This window comes from Pogonomyrmex barbatus, unplaced genomic scaffold (genome assembly GCF_055798465.1).
Source record: "Pogonomyrmex barbatus isolate J1 unplaced genomic scaffold, ASM5579846v1 scaffold7, whole genome shotgun sequence".
Taxonomy (NCBI): Eukaryota; Metazoa; Arthropoda; class Insecta; order Hymenoptera; family Formicidae; genus Pogonomyrmex; species Pogonomyrmex barbatus.
The window spans coordinates 1033203-1048859 of NW_028297171.1; the positions used below are offsets into that span (position 1 = coordinate 1033203).

The following is a 15657-nucleotide window of genomic DNA, read 5'->3' on the forward strand; positions in this document are numbered from 1 at the left end:
TAAGGATGTGGATAAGAATCTAAAGTAAGAGGTAGAATCTAAGCAAGGGGAAATAGAATAATAAAAGGGGAAATAAAATAATAATCAAGCCGTTAAAAAACTAATAGTGTCTCCAATTATCAAAATCGTGTATAATTATTGAAATAAGTTAAAGTTGAAGAATAAATGCAAATACATATTGTGTAAATTGTAAAATATGAAATTTGAAGTAAAGAGTGGTCATACCTGGTCAAGTGCAAATACAGGTTGAAAGTAATGTGTGAGAGGTTGCAAGTTTCTCTTAGGAGTGCGGTAGAATATGTGGACCGAAATCCAAGATGATTAGTTGAGAAGGAGTAAAGAAAAGGAAAAGGGAGAAAGAAAACAAGGAGGTGGGGGAATAGAGTAAGAGTAGGAAAGGAAGGGAAAATATATAGAAAGGAGGCAATTAAGAACAAGGGAGAAAGTTAAGAATAGGGAGATACATTAAAAATAAAACTTTTTTTGCATATTTCAATAGTGCACTTTTAATGTATTTTTATAAAATTATATTGAATTTTTTAATATCTTACAAAATAAGAGAAAATATTATGTTGAAGTATAATAAAAATGTATTACATTTTTGTCGACGCATAAAAATAATATTATATTTTTCCTCGTCTTTCTTTCCTTCGTCTTTCTTATGCCTTTTTAATTAAATTTTTGTCAGGATATAATTTTAAATAATTTCTTTATGTCTAGACTTAATAATAATGCTGCTAAACAATTTCTCTTTTTATTGTAAATCGCGGGATTATTTTTTCATTATACATTTAAAATGCTATTAAAAATTAAAAAATAAAACGGCTTGCCATAAACTTTTACAGCAGCATAACTATATGTATAAGGAAAATTACCCAATTACATTTCTATCATAAAGACACATGTAAAATGCGATTGGATAATTTTCCTTGTGCATATGGTTATGCTCATGGTGGAAGGAATACATAGTGTGCGCAGCTCGACAATGTCTTTTTCTGCGCTCTCCGTCTATTGCTTGTAGTAGACAAAAGCTACCAACTATGAAACGCGAATATATTTCGCACCGAGAAGTTGGTATGCTGAATCTCTCTTTGTTCACACACTTTATAATGCATCGTAATTTCTCTTTCTAATCTTCATGATTTCTGTCTTAAATTAAATATTGAATAAAAAATTAAATAATGATAGTGTTGATAATCAATATAGAATAATTTATAATCTCTATTGGGAGGATTTTCAGCCGAATGATCATTCTTTCGAACTTCGAATCTTTATGATATGCATGAGAAAAATGATTACAGATTACATAAATATTTTGATACTTTGCATGTAAATAATAATAATAAATCTTAAAATACTATATGTAATAATTATAAAAATTATAATAAACTTTTTTTTATGACATTTTAAACAGTTTTTTTTTCTAAAACAGCATGACTCCGATGAGTGATCTAAATAGAGTATTTCGGTTCACATGTATTTTTTGGCCATTTTGCTGCGATAAAGAATAAAGGAAATTTGCATTAAAAAAAAAACAAAAATAGCAAACATTTATGCAATATTTATAAAAATATTAACATTAACTTGAAACATAAAAGTACAAAATACAAAATACAAGAATATAAAAAACAAATGAGATTTATTATACAGATTTATTATAATTAAATATATACAGCGTTTCTATAATTTTTGTTTAATTGTGCTGGAAATGACTTTTTGATTTCTTTCTTTTTTTTCTTTGCATCATTTATCAATCGTCTGTTTATCTCTCAAACTTTTATATACATACGAGTTTTTACCACTACATTTATCAGAACTGCTGTTACACTCACTCACTATACTAATACTGCACCATTTTATAGTATTAGGCTGATGGCAGAGAACGAGACGTAAGCGTTTACGTTTACCGTAAACGTAGATGTAGAAGGTAGAGAAAAACGTATACATATCCAATAACTTTTCACGTATACGTAACCTCTTATGTATATGTTTTTCTCTGCCTTAACCTACGTCTACGTTTACCTACGGTAAACGTAAGCGCTTATGTCTCATTCTCTGTCATCAGCCTTACAATAAATTTTCCGAATGTTTCGCGAACGAAAGTAATACTTGTCCACGTGCAAAACGAAGTAGTGTGTACACACGGAACAGATAAAAAAGGAAACTGCTCGAAGAAAATGCGTGAAACAAGAACAGATCCAGCTATACCAATGTGATAACGCTAAACTACTTTTACTTTTCACAGTTGGTAGTATTTTCCTATTATAGACGGCTCAGGGTGACGTCCCATGGATACGGAATGTGCACAATGCGGAATTGGCGGAACGCTCGTGATTGGTCCAACAAATGTTCCGTCAATTGCATTCCGCTGAAATGGCTGCATTCAGCAGAGAAAGCAGATCAGTGAGCGCTCAGTGATTTTTCAATATGATTGGTCCTTGCCTTTAGATCTTCATTAAATATAAGTATAGAAACCAATCATAATAAAGAATTACTGAACGCTCATTGATCTGCTTTCTTTGCTGAACGCAACCAATGTATTTCCTATGTCCCATGGAGCGGAAATCGCGAAAGCGCAATTGCCTATTAATCGCAATGAGTGCTTTCCAACAAGGAGAGTTTAGTTTTTTTGTTACACAGTGTGACACAGAGAGACACTGTAAGACACAGTTATAAAGTTTAATTGGAACACATAAGTTACTAAACACGCTCATTATTATTCTTTTCATATTCGATTATAATTGGTCAATTTCTTACTTCTTAAAGTTTAAATTATCTATTGTGGACCGACACTTAGAGAGTGTAAAAGACATAGGAGAAGACTATCACGCATAAACATAAGCGCATTTTTTCGTTATCATCCATTATTGCCAATGCATTTTTTAAAGAATTATTGATATATACTGAAATAAATTTAAGTAAATTATATGTATTGATTATTTTATTGCTGGCTACAAAGCTTTATTTTATATTTGTAAAATAACTATGATCTTTTCGATTTGACATTACATGGAATCTCATTCATTTCAGGTGAGTATAATTCCTTTTCTCCTTCAAGGAAAACTTCTTTTCCTTTGAAACAAGCATGATGCTTAATACCATCTAATATAGGAATAATTTCCTTACAATATCGACAAAAGAACATATCTGCAATAAAACTTAATCTAATAGAATATGTACTAATAATGAGTCATCAACAAATACGTAATGTTTTTAAACTTATATAGTTAAATAAAAAAAAAAACTGAATATTGATTACATAAGAATTCCGGGTTTGGTACTACGTTATTCGAACGCGACGAAGACATTTTTTTGCAAATAAAGGATGCATTCCGTTTCTCGCATGATGTATCATTTATCCTTATCACTATGCATTAAACAAGGATAAATGATGTATTATGCGCATCATGCAAGAAACGGAACGCATCCAAAATGACAATAATGACCGGAATGTATATTACCACACTTAAAAAAATAATTTTGCTCGATGTTGGCGCTATGTTGGCGCTATTGACGTCCGACACGGCCAAACTTAAGATCGAGCTATGTTTCACAGTGTCATTCTGTGTCTCTCTGTGTCATAGATGGAAAACACCAGTGTAGACACTGTGTAACACAGTATCTATACTGAGGATCGATCATGTAACTTTTCCCCTAGGGCGGAAACGTGAAAATGTGAAATTTTTCACGTGAACTTTTTCGCCATGTACCTTAGTGGCGGAAATCTAGGGAATTAATAAATATCCTTCGGAATTAGAGAAGATTAGGGCTGTTAGGATTAAGTATACGTAATACATATACAATTGGTTATTAAAAAATGTATAATACTGTATAATACTGTACCAATAAAATAATAATTTTCATTAGCTATAAAATGTATGAAACTATGTTTCATGATTTCACTTTCCATGTATCCAAGCTGGACATATATAATCGCTATACCTGAAAAGTTTCACGTGAAATGTATGAAAAATGAAAAATAAAAAGTGAAAAATGAAAAGTGAAAAATTTCACGTAAAATTACATGATTGACCCTCTGGTGTTTTCCATCTATGACACAGAGAGATACAGAACGACACTGCGAAACACAGCTCGATCCTAAGTCTGGCCGTGTCGGACGTCAATAGTGCTAACACATCGAGCAAAATTATTTTTTTAAGTGTGATACTAATAATTCGAACTATAAAAATTATCAATCTATTACATTGAAAAATAAGGAAACTGGTAAAGTATTGTCATGATTGCCTCAAGTAGAGAATATTTTATTTATTATTATTGTATTTATTATTATTGTATGATGTGAATTTTATAAGCATATATATGTGTATATTTATGTATTGTTATATATTAAATATATACAGCTGCGATCTGGACGAACGACGCTACATTGGCGTTGCTAGCGTTGTATGAAGCTAACATGTATATGCTAGATCATCCTAAAAAAAAAATATGGCTAGCTATCGCAGATGATCTAAGAGATTTCAACATTGAGGTAAGACTATAAATTTTATTACAATTAAAGAGTTACTTTAGATGAGCTTATAGGGACTTATAGAAATATTAAAATAGATAGCAAAAGATGTACGTATGTACGTGCGTGTAAAAACAAAACCAATATATTTTCTAATATGTAATATAAATGACACATATCAAAAATTTTAATGTAAATGTATTACACAAGATTATTATAGATTTATAGAGATTTATAGAAAATGTTTTATCACCCATTGTAAATAATGGAGGTCTTTATTAGTAAATTTTATTTTCTCTTTTACTTACTATATTACTCTACCATATTACTTTCATGTAGTTCATTTTTACTGTAAATAGAGATCATGGATAGGTACATTGCTGTGAAATTATTTATTAAAATGTTCCGCATATGTAATTTAAAATAATTGTTTTCGAATATATACATCAGTTAATTTTAATAACTTATAATTTATTATTACTTTGTGTTACAGATGTCATCACAGCAAGTAAGATGGAAAATGAATACCTTAACAAACGATACAAAGAATGTATTGACAGCAACAATAAAACTGGAAGAGGTGCTGTTGAATTTCAATGGTTCGATCAACTCGATGAAATTTTCGGGAAAAACAAAAAAACAATGTTAAATCGGCTTATACTGTTTCAACGAAGTTGCCTTCCTAGATGACATCTAAGAATAAAGAATATAACACAACAGCCACTAACGAACAGAGTAAAGATAAAGGAAAGAAAAAAAAGGATGTTGCATGAATGATGTCTCATTTTGAGGTGAAAAATACAAAGCGTACGGTCCTTGAAGAGATCTGCTCATCATCAAATATAGCTGCAAATAAGCAAGTTATTGAAGACGTAACAGCAACGATGCAGCCCGAGACGTTAAAAAAGTTACGCCCAGCACACGGAACTGCTTCAAACATTGCAAAAAGTAAAATTGAACTCGGAAAGCAGTGGCATCAATATCTGCAAGATAAAGCTAAAAGAGAGGTTAAAGAGAAACGATACAACGACATAATGAAAAAGAGGGAAGAATTACTACAATTAAAAAAAAAACAAATTGAATTGAAAGAGAAAGAACTTCAACAGAAAAAGATTATTGCAAGTAACAAAGTGAACGATAAGCAAAAGAAGCACGCTGAAATGTTAAGTATTGAAAAAGAAAAATGCAAACTTTTGCGTACCTTTTGCGTATCTTAAAAAAGACACTGGTAATATGTCTGGTAAAGCATCATTCTGATTTATCTGATTGATCATTGATGGAGAAGAATCCGTACGTCCAGAAACAATTAAAATTTAAAGTGTTCTCTGTAAAGTGCTTTTAACAATGTTGGAAACATTTTAAGAGAACACTTTAAATTTTAATTGTTTCTTGAGGTACGGATTCTTCTCCATCAATGATCAATTAAATAAATCGGAGAACACAAAAATGTTAAAACTATAAGTTCAATTTTTGTTATTAAGAAATTATTCATTTAAGTTTGAAATTTATTTTAATTTTAAAAAACTAAATTGTTATTCTAAAAAAGTCAGTCCTAAAAATATATATAAATTTTATATTATATGAATTATATAAATGTTATGTAATATAAAATTATATAAATTATATAAGTTTTCATGATAAATACTTGTGTTGCTGTCTTAGTTGCATAACTGTAAAAATACAAATTATACTGTAATTTGATAATTAAAAATACTTCCTATTTATTTTTAATTCAATTTATTTTATAGTACATAAGTATCACATATTTCACAATTAACATTTTGTTATTGGGAAATCTTGAAAAAGTGCAATAAAGCAGTATTACAAATCACTTTTAGAATATTTCTTTATTTGCAAATCCATTTATTCACTAGTATATAATTTTTGTTCTGAACATTTCATTATTAATTAGGAAATAACTCTCTGGGAAAAAGTTGCATTTCTTCGATCTATTTCTTTCCCAGTCAATATTTTCATTTTGTTCATTATTATTAAGATTTACTGCATCATTATTGTAGTTCAGAAAATCATATGCATCCTCATTAATGCAATAATTATGTAGGATGCATGCACAAACAACTGTATTTATGACAAAAGGCAATTCTCGATATTCATTGAAAAATTTTATTCGACGAAAACGTCCTTTTAAATAACCAAATGCACGTTCGATTACCATATGTGTGGAAGAAAGCAACAAGTTAAATTCATTTTGCTGTGGTGTTAGGTGATCATTATCTCGAAATGGAGGAACTCAGCCACGATAATGAGCTATATGCTGAATCAATTATAAATGTATCTCCTGGAAAAAGTATTTCTTTATTTTGCACTGCTGTTTGATATAAAGGCGATCTTCTTAAAACGCGGGCATCATGCAGAGAACCAAGTTCGCCACAGTAAATATTAGTGAACCTCATTTTTGCATCAACAACTCCTTGCAAAGTAATAGAGAAATATCTTTTTCTGTTGAAATAATCATTTTTATTGATAGATAGTTTTTTTTATCGCTGTTCTATCAATTGCTCCAATCACATTGTTAATACCTCTTTTAGCTCGAAAAACTTCACATACAGTAATATAATCTTCCTGTCATCTAATTGTATCCATCTAATTTATTATCTAATTTTGTTAATAATCAATTTTCTACTCGATGTAAAATCCGAAATACAGAAGAAATAGAGATATCGAATCTGTCAGACATTATACGCAAAGACTCAGTGTTTGACATGAACCATAAGAAAAGTAGGAAGCTAATTTTTGCAGAAATTGGCTTTCCGAAAACATGTTTTGGAAAATGTTCGGACTGTTCAAATTCATCTAAAACATATTGTTAATTGCACTTAAATTACTGTTATATAGATAATTAATATTGAAATAAATATTCACTATGTTAAAGTTAAACTATCATTGAATATTTTTCTCTTATCATACATTTCTTACCAATTAAATGTAATGCTGAACGTCTTGATAAATTCTCTTTAAATTCTTGTTCGGTCCACAAATCGACAATTCGAGATAATCATTAATCCGATGCCTTTTACTTCCACTTGTCAAATGTTCCATTAAAGGACAATATAGCAAATCAACATTTTCATCTGTTACTAAAAGAAGAAAGTGAGGTAGTATGTTCCGTACTCATGCTTGACTCTTCCGAATTATCATTCGAAGATTTGTTGTCACTTTCATTTGGTGTTTTAAGCAAGATAAACAATATTTCTTTTCTAATCTAAAAATATTTAATGATTAATTTTATTTCATTACAGTATTATAAATTATATATAACTAAGAAATTTACCATAATTGAAATATATATATATATATATATATATATATATATATATAAATCTATATAAAAATATATGTATTAGATGTACAAAAAAGTTCTGAGCTTTTTTTTGTAAAATTCAATCTTTATTCAAAAACAAACAAAAAAATATTAATCAGCGAAATATTCCCCGTTTGCATCAACGACCTTTTGTCATCTTTCGGGTAACTTGCGAATTTCTTGATGATAGAAGCGATAAAGTCATCAATGCATTTTCGTATCTCTTCAAATCTCACGAAATGTGTATCAGCCAAATGATGCTGCAGCGACCGGAATAGGTAATCGGAAGGCGCCATGTCTGGGCTATACGCCGCGTGCGAGAGAAGTTGCCAGCCTAACGCAAAGATATGGTCCTGAGTCGCTTTCGCAACATGTGGTCGAGCATTGTCATGAAGCAAGATCACTTTACGACGTCTTTGGCCAGTAAATGGCCTTTTTTCTTCTAATGCATCGCTCAAATTGGTCAATTGTTGTTGGTAGCGGTCTGCCGTGATTGTTTCACCTGGTTGTAACAACTCGTAATACAACACACCTTTCCAATCCCATCAGATACAGAGCAAAACCTTCTTGGCTTGGTGGATATTGGGCTTTGGCGTCGATGTCGAAGGTTGACCAGGGTCAATCCATGATTTTCTACGTTTAGGGTTATCATAAAGAATCCACTTTTCATCGCCTGTAATGATTTTGTGCAGAAAATCTTTTTTCCGGAACTTTAAAAGCAAAATGAGTGCAAGCAAAATGCAGTGTCATGCCGACGATTTTTGTTGTCTTCGGACAATTCATGCGGAACCCATCTGCCTTCCTTCTGAACCTTTCCCATCGTATGTAAACGTACGGAAATGGTTTGCTGCGTAACGCCAAGCTGTTCTGCTCCTTTTCAGTTTGCGCAGAGTTGCGCAGAGTTTATATCCAGCAGTGCTTGCAATTCGTCCGTTTCAATCTTTTGAGGGCATCCAGCATGGTTCATCTTCAAGACTGAAATCTCCTTGGCGAAATTTTTGATATTATCTTTTACATGTAGTATGACTTACAGCGTTCTCTCCATATGCAGCATAAATCATTGCAGTGGCTTCAGCAGCATTTTTCTTCAGATGAAACGCGAAGTGGATGGAAAATCGAATATGTTCTTTTGTTATTGCCATCGTGAACACTACTGATTTTTAAGGTTATGTATCAAACGCCAAACCGCATTTTAGAAGGCCAAATGTCAACGCTTTAAAATCGCAAAAGGGCGGAAAGATATATAAAATTTAAATTGTTATTTCGGTTGTATGAAATCTAAAGCTCAGAACTTTTTTGTACACCTAATAATAAAATACTTCCACATTCGATACTGATACTCCTAGAAAATAGACGCTTCCAAACGATAGTCGAATTTGCGTTCATGTTTATGCGTGATTGTCTTCTCCTACGTCACAGTCTTTTACGCTCTCTAGTGAGCGTGTTTAGTAACTTATGTGTTTTAATTAAACTCTATAATTATGTCTTACAGTGCCTCTTTGTGTCACACTGTGTAACATCAAATTCTACTTATTGGAAAACACCCAATATCTTTCTCCTAAAGTTTTTTGTTATGTCTATCGGTATTAGTGTGTATTATTGGCTCGTACAAATTACGCTTCCGCGTTTTCCATCGCATGGGACATAGGGATTCAATTTCTGGATCGGAATCACATATACATGTATATACCTGTCAAGATTCAAAAATTCTATGTACCTATCACAGTCAAAAAACAACTTCTCCGGTAACGGCACATCAAGATACACTGAAAAAACAATTATTAGTATGGAGTCGCAAAAGTTATATTTAATTATCTGCACATTACTAAAATCTTTAAATAAATGTGCGTATGCATTTAAAAGGCAGGAGTTACGCCGCAAGATTGCAAAATTATATTGTATAATATTGCAATTAAAAATGAAAAAAAACAACGACAATTTTGAGTGCGACTTATATTTAGCGCTGAAAGAAGACTACGACAAGGAGCAAGTGATAATCTTGTTAAGGAAATGTTGGCCGAAGATACGGAAAAATATATAGATTATTTTAGAATGCCACCTCAAATATTTGAAGTATTATTCGCATTAGTCGGATTAATTATTATTAAACAATATGTTTCGCGAACCTATTTCATGATTGAGATTCGGCTCCAAATTACACTGCGTTATTTAGCATCAGGGAATAATAAAAAATCCCTATCATATGCCTTCAGAATTGCACACAATACAATTTCAAAAATAATATGTGACCTGTAAAGTTATTTGGAATTGTTTGAAAGATTCAGTTTTTCTCAAGGATAATGAAAAAAGTTGGAAAACTATAGCCGACGACTTTGTACATTTGTGAAACTTTTTAAATTGTATAGGGGCCATTGATAGAAAGCATGTTCAAATTCAGGTATATGTACTAAATGGAATTTATTTATAAAATGTTAAAATTTTATTAACAAAAGATAAAAGGCTTTGTTAAATGTTAAAATATTTGTTTGATATATAGGGTGTATGCATAAGTTTTTTCCGGTTTAACTAAGAGATGTCGCCAGCGAAAAGTACGCAGCGTATTAATTTGACACATACATCATTTTGTTCGTCTGACATTTAAAACTACAAACACAAGTTGAGTCCGCCAAAAACTAGCGTCTTTGTTTTATCGTTCAGTGATCAGGTCGAGTTTTGTGTCTGAAAAAGAACATTTGCGGCACGCATTGCTTTTTTTATTTAATCATGCTTTTTTTATTTAAATATTTATTTAATAATAAATAAAAGAAAAAGGCTGTTGAAAGTCATCGTTTGCTGGTAGAAACATATGGTGAACACGCTCCATCGATTAGAACATGTGAGACATGGTTTCGACAATTTAAAAGTGGTGATTTCAATGTGAAAGACAGTGAGCGCTCTGGTAGACCACAAAAATGCGAAGACGAGCAATTGCAGGAGTTATTGGATGATGACCCAACTCAAACTCAATGGCAATTAGCAGAAGCATTACATGTATCACAAGAAACAATCAGCAGACATTTACGAGTAATGGGAAAGATCAATAAACTCAGTAAATGGGTCCCACATGATTTGAATGAACGTCAAATGGGAAATCGCAAAGTCACTTGTGAAATGCTGCTTCAACGCCACGAAAGGAAATCATTTTTGTATCGAATTGTGACGGGTGACGAAAAATGGATTTATTTTGAAAACCCGAAGCGGAAAAAATCGTGACTTTCACCTGGCGAAGCCGGTCCATCAACACCAAGGCCAAATCGCTTCGGCAAGAAGACCATGCTCTGTGTCTGGTGGGACCAGAGCGGTATTATGTATTATGAACTCTTGAAGCCCGGCGAAACCGTTAATACACAACGCTATCGCCAACAAATGATTAATTTAAACTATGCATTAATTGAAAGACGACCGGAATGGGCCAGAAGACATGGCAAAGTGATTTTGTTACACGACAATACGCCGTCTCACACAGCAAAACCAGTGAAAGACACCTTGAAATCGCTTGGATGGGACATCCTTCCGCACCCGCCGTACTCCCCAGACCTGGCGCCATCTGATTATCACCTCTTCGCATCAATGGGGCACGCGCTCGCAGAGCAGCACTTCAGCAATTTCGAGGAAGTTGGAAAATGGCTCGACGAATGGTTTGCCGCAAAAGACAAGCAGTTTTTCTGGCATGGTATTCATAAATTACCTGAAAGATGGGCGAAATGTGTAGAAGCCGATGACCAATATTTTGAATAAAAAAAAAATTAATTTCCTTTGAAAATTACGTGTCTTTTTTTACTAAAAAATCGGAAAAAACTTATGCATACACCTGGTAGTATACATAATATAAATTATAATAAAAAAGACATATATTCTTTTCTTACAGGCTCCACCAAATAGCGGATTAGCATATTATAACTATAAAGGTCATCATAGTATTAATCTTCTGGCAATCAGTGATGCAAACTATTGCTTTACAATAGTCAACATTGGTGCGAAGGAAGACAAAGTGATGAAGGAGTCTTCCGTAACAGCAAAATTGAGAAATGCTTCGAAGCTAAACTGCCAAATCCGAGACAGATCGAAACAGATGGACTTACCAATAAAATTACCATATGTACTAGTATGGATGAAGCTTTCCCATCGATGTACATGATGAGGCCATATCCGCGAAGTGAAAAATTTGATATTGGGAAGAAAATATTTAATTATAGACTGAGCTGTGCAAGAAGAGTTGTAGAAAGTGCTTTCGGAGTGTTAGTGAGTCGATGGAGAATATATATATTGAAAACCAATCCTTGCAAATATCAGCAATGCATGCAAAATTATTCAAGCAACTATAGCACTGCACAATTTTATCATATAAAATGTAGAAAAATTAATTGGAAAAAAAACATATTTACATTTAATTACAGAAAATCCACATGCATAATGTTCGCAATATGCTTTTTTGTACAGGTCGAAGTAATAACAATGCAATTACAATTAGAAAAGCATTTTCGACATATTTTCAAGGTACTAGTGCTTATCTTATCAATGGGAAAAAGCGTTACAAAATGATTTTTAATATTTTGTATTTATAAAAATAAGTTATAAATTGTATTGTAAATAGATGTCAGTTTGTAAAATGTAGGTATATTCTTAAACATAAAGATATATGATGACTTTGAGGAATTTATTTGCAAGGCTTATTTTTGTATGTATGTAGGTAATGATACATATACATTTTATTTGAAAATAACATTATTTAATATTAATTTAAAAATATAACTAAGAGATGACTTATTTGATATAACAAAACTTATATATTATTATTATATTAATATACATATTTTATTTTTTCATAACATAAAAATAGGATTATAAAATACATTATATCAAGAAAATACAATATAATATAGTAATAATAGAGTAATAATAATAATAATTATATAATAATATTATTATATACTATACTATATTGTATTTCTTATTAATAGTAAATCTTTTTCTTATTAATAGTAATAATAATAGTTAATATAATACTATGGAATATTATTATATTTTACTGTAAATATTTATCCTTTATATAAATTAAACTGTGTTATAATATCAAAAAAATTGTGTTATAATATCTGTGACACTTAGCTATAATAAGTTTGCATTGGTTGATAAAACTTTTCCTGCTCCTCCATAACCATGTCAATTTAGTTGTAATTTTGTTCGTTCTCTATATGGCAATTTTCTTAATCCTTTTCCTAATAACAATATAAATCCGTCAATTTCATCAGGTTGTTTATTGTCTCGTAATGCTGCAATAACAGCTTCATTAAATTCTTCATTCATTTTGTTCGATTTGTCGACTTTCTTTCTGAAATATTATTGATTTTTAACATGAAAAAAATTTAATAGAATTTCTAATAAAGTGAATACTAATATAGGATAAACTTTTATTTGATTACTCCGAATTAGTACTTTTCATAGGACTCGAATTCAAAATGTTACTGCATGTTGATTCAGATTCAATGGCTTCAATTTCATTATCGTTGTTGTTGTTTATAATGTTTGTTGGTAAACTAGTATACGTCCTAAACAAAATGATACTTATATTTTGGGTCACATCTTAACATTAAAGAAATAATTAAGAAATATTTAAGAATCTTTGAAAGAAAAGAATTAAATAAAATCAAATCTAAAGTGTCAAATCAGAATTTGTCTCTATTTTAAATACCTATTTCAAATATCTCTTTTTACGCTATATTATTCAACTTACGCAGACTTTCGCAAGTCGTCGTCCAGAAACTTCATTTGTTCATAAAATCGGAAAGAATTTCTTCTTTTATTTAATTTTATCAGCGGATCCACTTGGAATGTAAGTATGTTCCTTTCTTTTTGCTTTTAAAAAAGAATCTCTAAGATATCGCCATCTTTTTTTAGCTTCACTTATACTTAATATTCCTATGTATACATATCACAATCAGATAAGTCTTGTTCAGCTATAATATTAATATTACATAAGTATATGTAATATTAATATTATAACAATAAGAACTTTATAACTATATTATAAACTTTAATTATTGCACTATTATACTATTATAAATAACTATACTATTATGATTTAATACTAAAAATTTTCAGTACTGACTCAGATAGCAAAATATTTCAAATTTGCTGTCACATAGTCGACAATCGTTGCAACAAACTAATTTAAACAAACTCAGGACAAGGTGAGACAGCATTATGTCTGTCGCATTGAACTCAATGGAATGATAATTTTAATAATGACAAATCGATGGCAATATGTCAGCATCAATCTACTATTCACTTAACGACAACTCGTGTTGTCAATTTGTCATCCGCAATTATCAACATATTGATAGCAAATTGGCGACAACTTGAAAGCAACTCGTCATCGGTATGCTATTCATACTCAACAGCATGTTAACAACAACATGACGGCAACATATGCCAAATAACGAATGCTGCATATGCTGATAATATGTCAACTAAATGTTCTGTGCCAGTTGGTTTCCCTTGATAAAAATGGCGGACAGAATCGGATAGAAACAGACAAGATTTCTATCGGTTTCTGTTAGCTGTCTCATATTTTCATCATGATGCTCAAGATGAAATGATTAATCATTTGTTGGTGACATGTTGTTGATATATTGCTGATAACATAACATATTACTATTGCTGACCGTTCCCAGATAACATTTGGTGAGAGTTCATATTGCCCTCATGCGTGATTATCACGTCGTGTGTGCAAGAATGCCATCATGTCATAACGTGATGGGAGCACAAGTGCGAGCGTAAAAGATGTCACAATCACGCGTGATGGGACATATTAGGCGAGTATAAAAAGTCGCACAATGCAATCACGTATGATGGGGATGTAAGTGCATGCATATAAAAGTCACATTTTTGTTATGTTTATAATACATACATATATTATGTAGTATATATATTTATATGTAAATTATATATTCCATATATATTTCCATATATTCCAAATTTTAATAAAGCTTAAAAAATGTCAAAAATTTCAAAAATATACAAAATTTCGAAGTTTTCAATATTTTCAATATTTTCATAATTTCCAAATTTTTTGTTTTCCAAATTTTGAAAAATGTCTGAACAATCAAAATTTCCATATTTTTCCAAATTTTTTAAATTTTCAGAAATGTAAGACATGTCAAAATTATCGAAATTATAAAAATTTGTAAAACGTGATTGACCTTGTTTTTTTGCATAGCTCCTAAAATATGTTGATTACATACAATTTATAGATCGCGTGTAAGCGATACTTTTATGAAAATATTTTTGTTAAAAATTTGCACAAATATTTTTTAAAAAATGCTAAAAAACACATCAAAACTGCAGGAGAAAAGTGAATAATAAAAAAAATAATAAACAATTTATACAGATTTTATTATGATGTTACAAAAGATTTTCATTTGCATTTATTCATTTGAAATCGTCAAAGTTGCGCGATTTTTGTCAGCGAATCGCAGCGAAGCATTTCTGCGCATATAATGGAACGTTCCTGTCGAAACAGTTATAACTAAAAATGCAATAGTAGCTACCACGGTGATATGATGATGTAGCCTCTCGATATTTCACAAAGAAAAAACAAAATTTTCTTCAGATAGTGCCTGTTTAGTGCCTTTGGATTTTATTTTTTGCATAATATAGTCGGTGTACATTTTAATAAGAGTACGCTTTACATAATCTTTGTAATTTGCATTTGTATATTATTGTTTCAATAATTTTTCAACACTTTTCTCTTCACAAAATAATATAATTAAATATTTACTTTTTATTGTTACGAAATTATTATTAATATTATATTATTAATAATAATTTCGGTTGCATGTATTACAATTATTATTATTATAAT

The 15657-nt window shown here is 30.7% G+C and overlaps 1 long non-coding RNA gene and 2 pseudogenes across 3 annotated transcripts; 1 reads left to right on the forward strand and 2 right to left on the reverse strand.

Moving 5' to 3' along the window:
* Nucleotides 1-478: 478 nt before the first annotated feature.
* On the reverse strand, nucleotides 479-2658 carry LOC148934847 (uncharacterized). The gene is made up of 2 exons (XR_016140803.1): nucleotides 2027-2658; nucleotides 479-1869 (listed from the first exon to the last, which is right to left on the reverse strand). It is a non-coding gene; the product is annotated as an uncharacterized LOC148934847 (long non-coding RNA).
* An 884-nt stretch (nucleotides 2659-3542) lies between these two features.
* On the forward strand, nucleotides 3543-6195 carry LOC105433769 (uncharacterized; annotated as a pseudogene). Its single transcript, XR_016140891.1, has 4 exons — nucleotides 3543-4250; nucleotides 4356-4492; nucleotides 4965-5144; nucleotides 5244-6195. The product of XR_016140891.1 is annotated as an uncharacterized LOC105433769 (transcript).
* Nucleotides 6196-12805: 6610 nt separating this feature from the next.
* Nucleotides 12806-14197, reverse strand: LOC105433778 (uncharacterized; annotated as a pseudogene). The gene is made up of 4 exons (XR_016140892.1): nucleotides 14188-14197; nucleotides 13528-13712; nucleotides 13217-13342; nucleotides 12806-13125 (listed from the first exon to the last, which is right to left on the reverse strand). The product of XR_016140892.1 is annotated as an uncharacterized LOC105433778 (transcript).
* Nucleotides 14198-15657: the final 1460 nt, after the last annotated feature.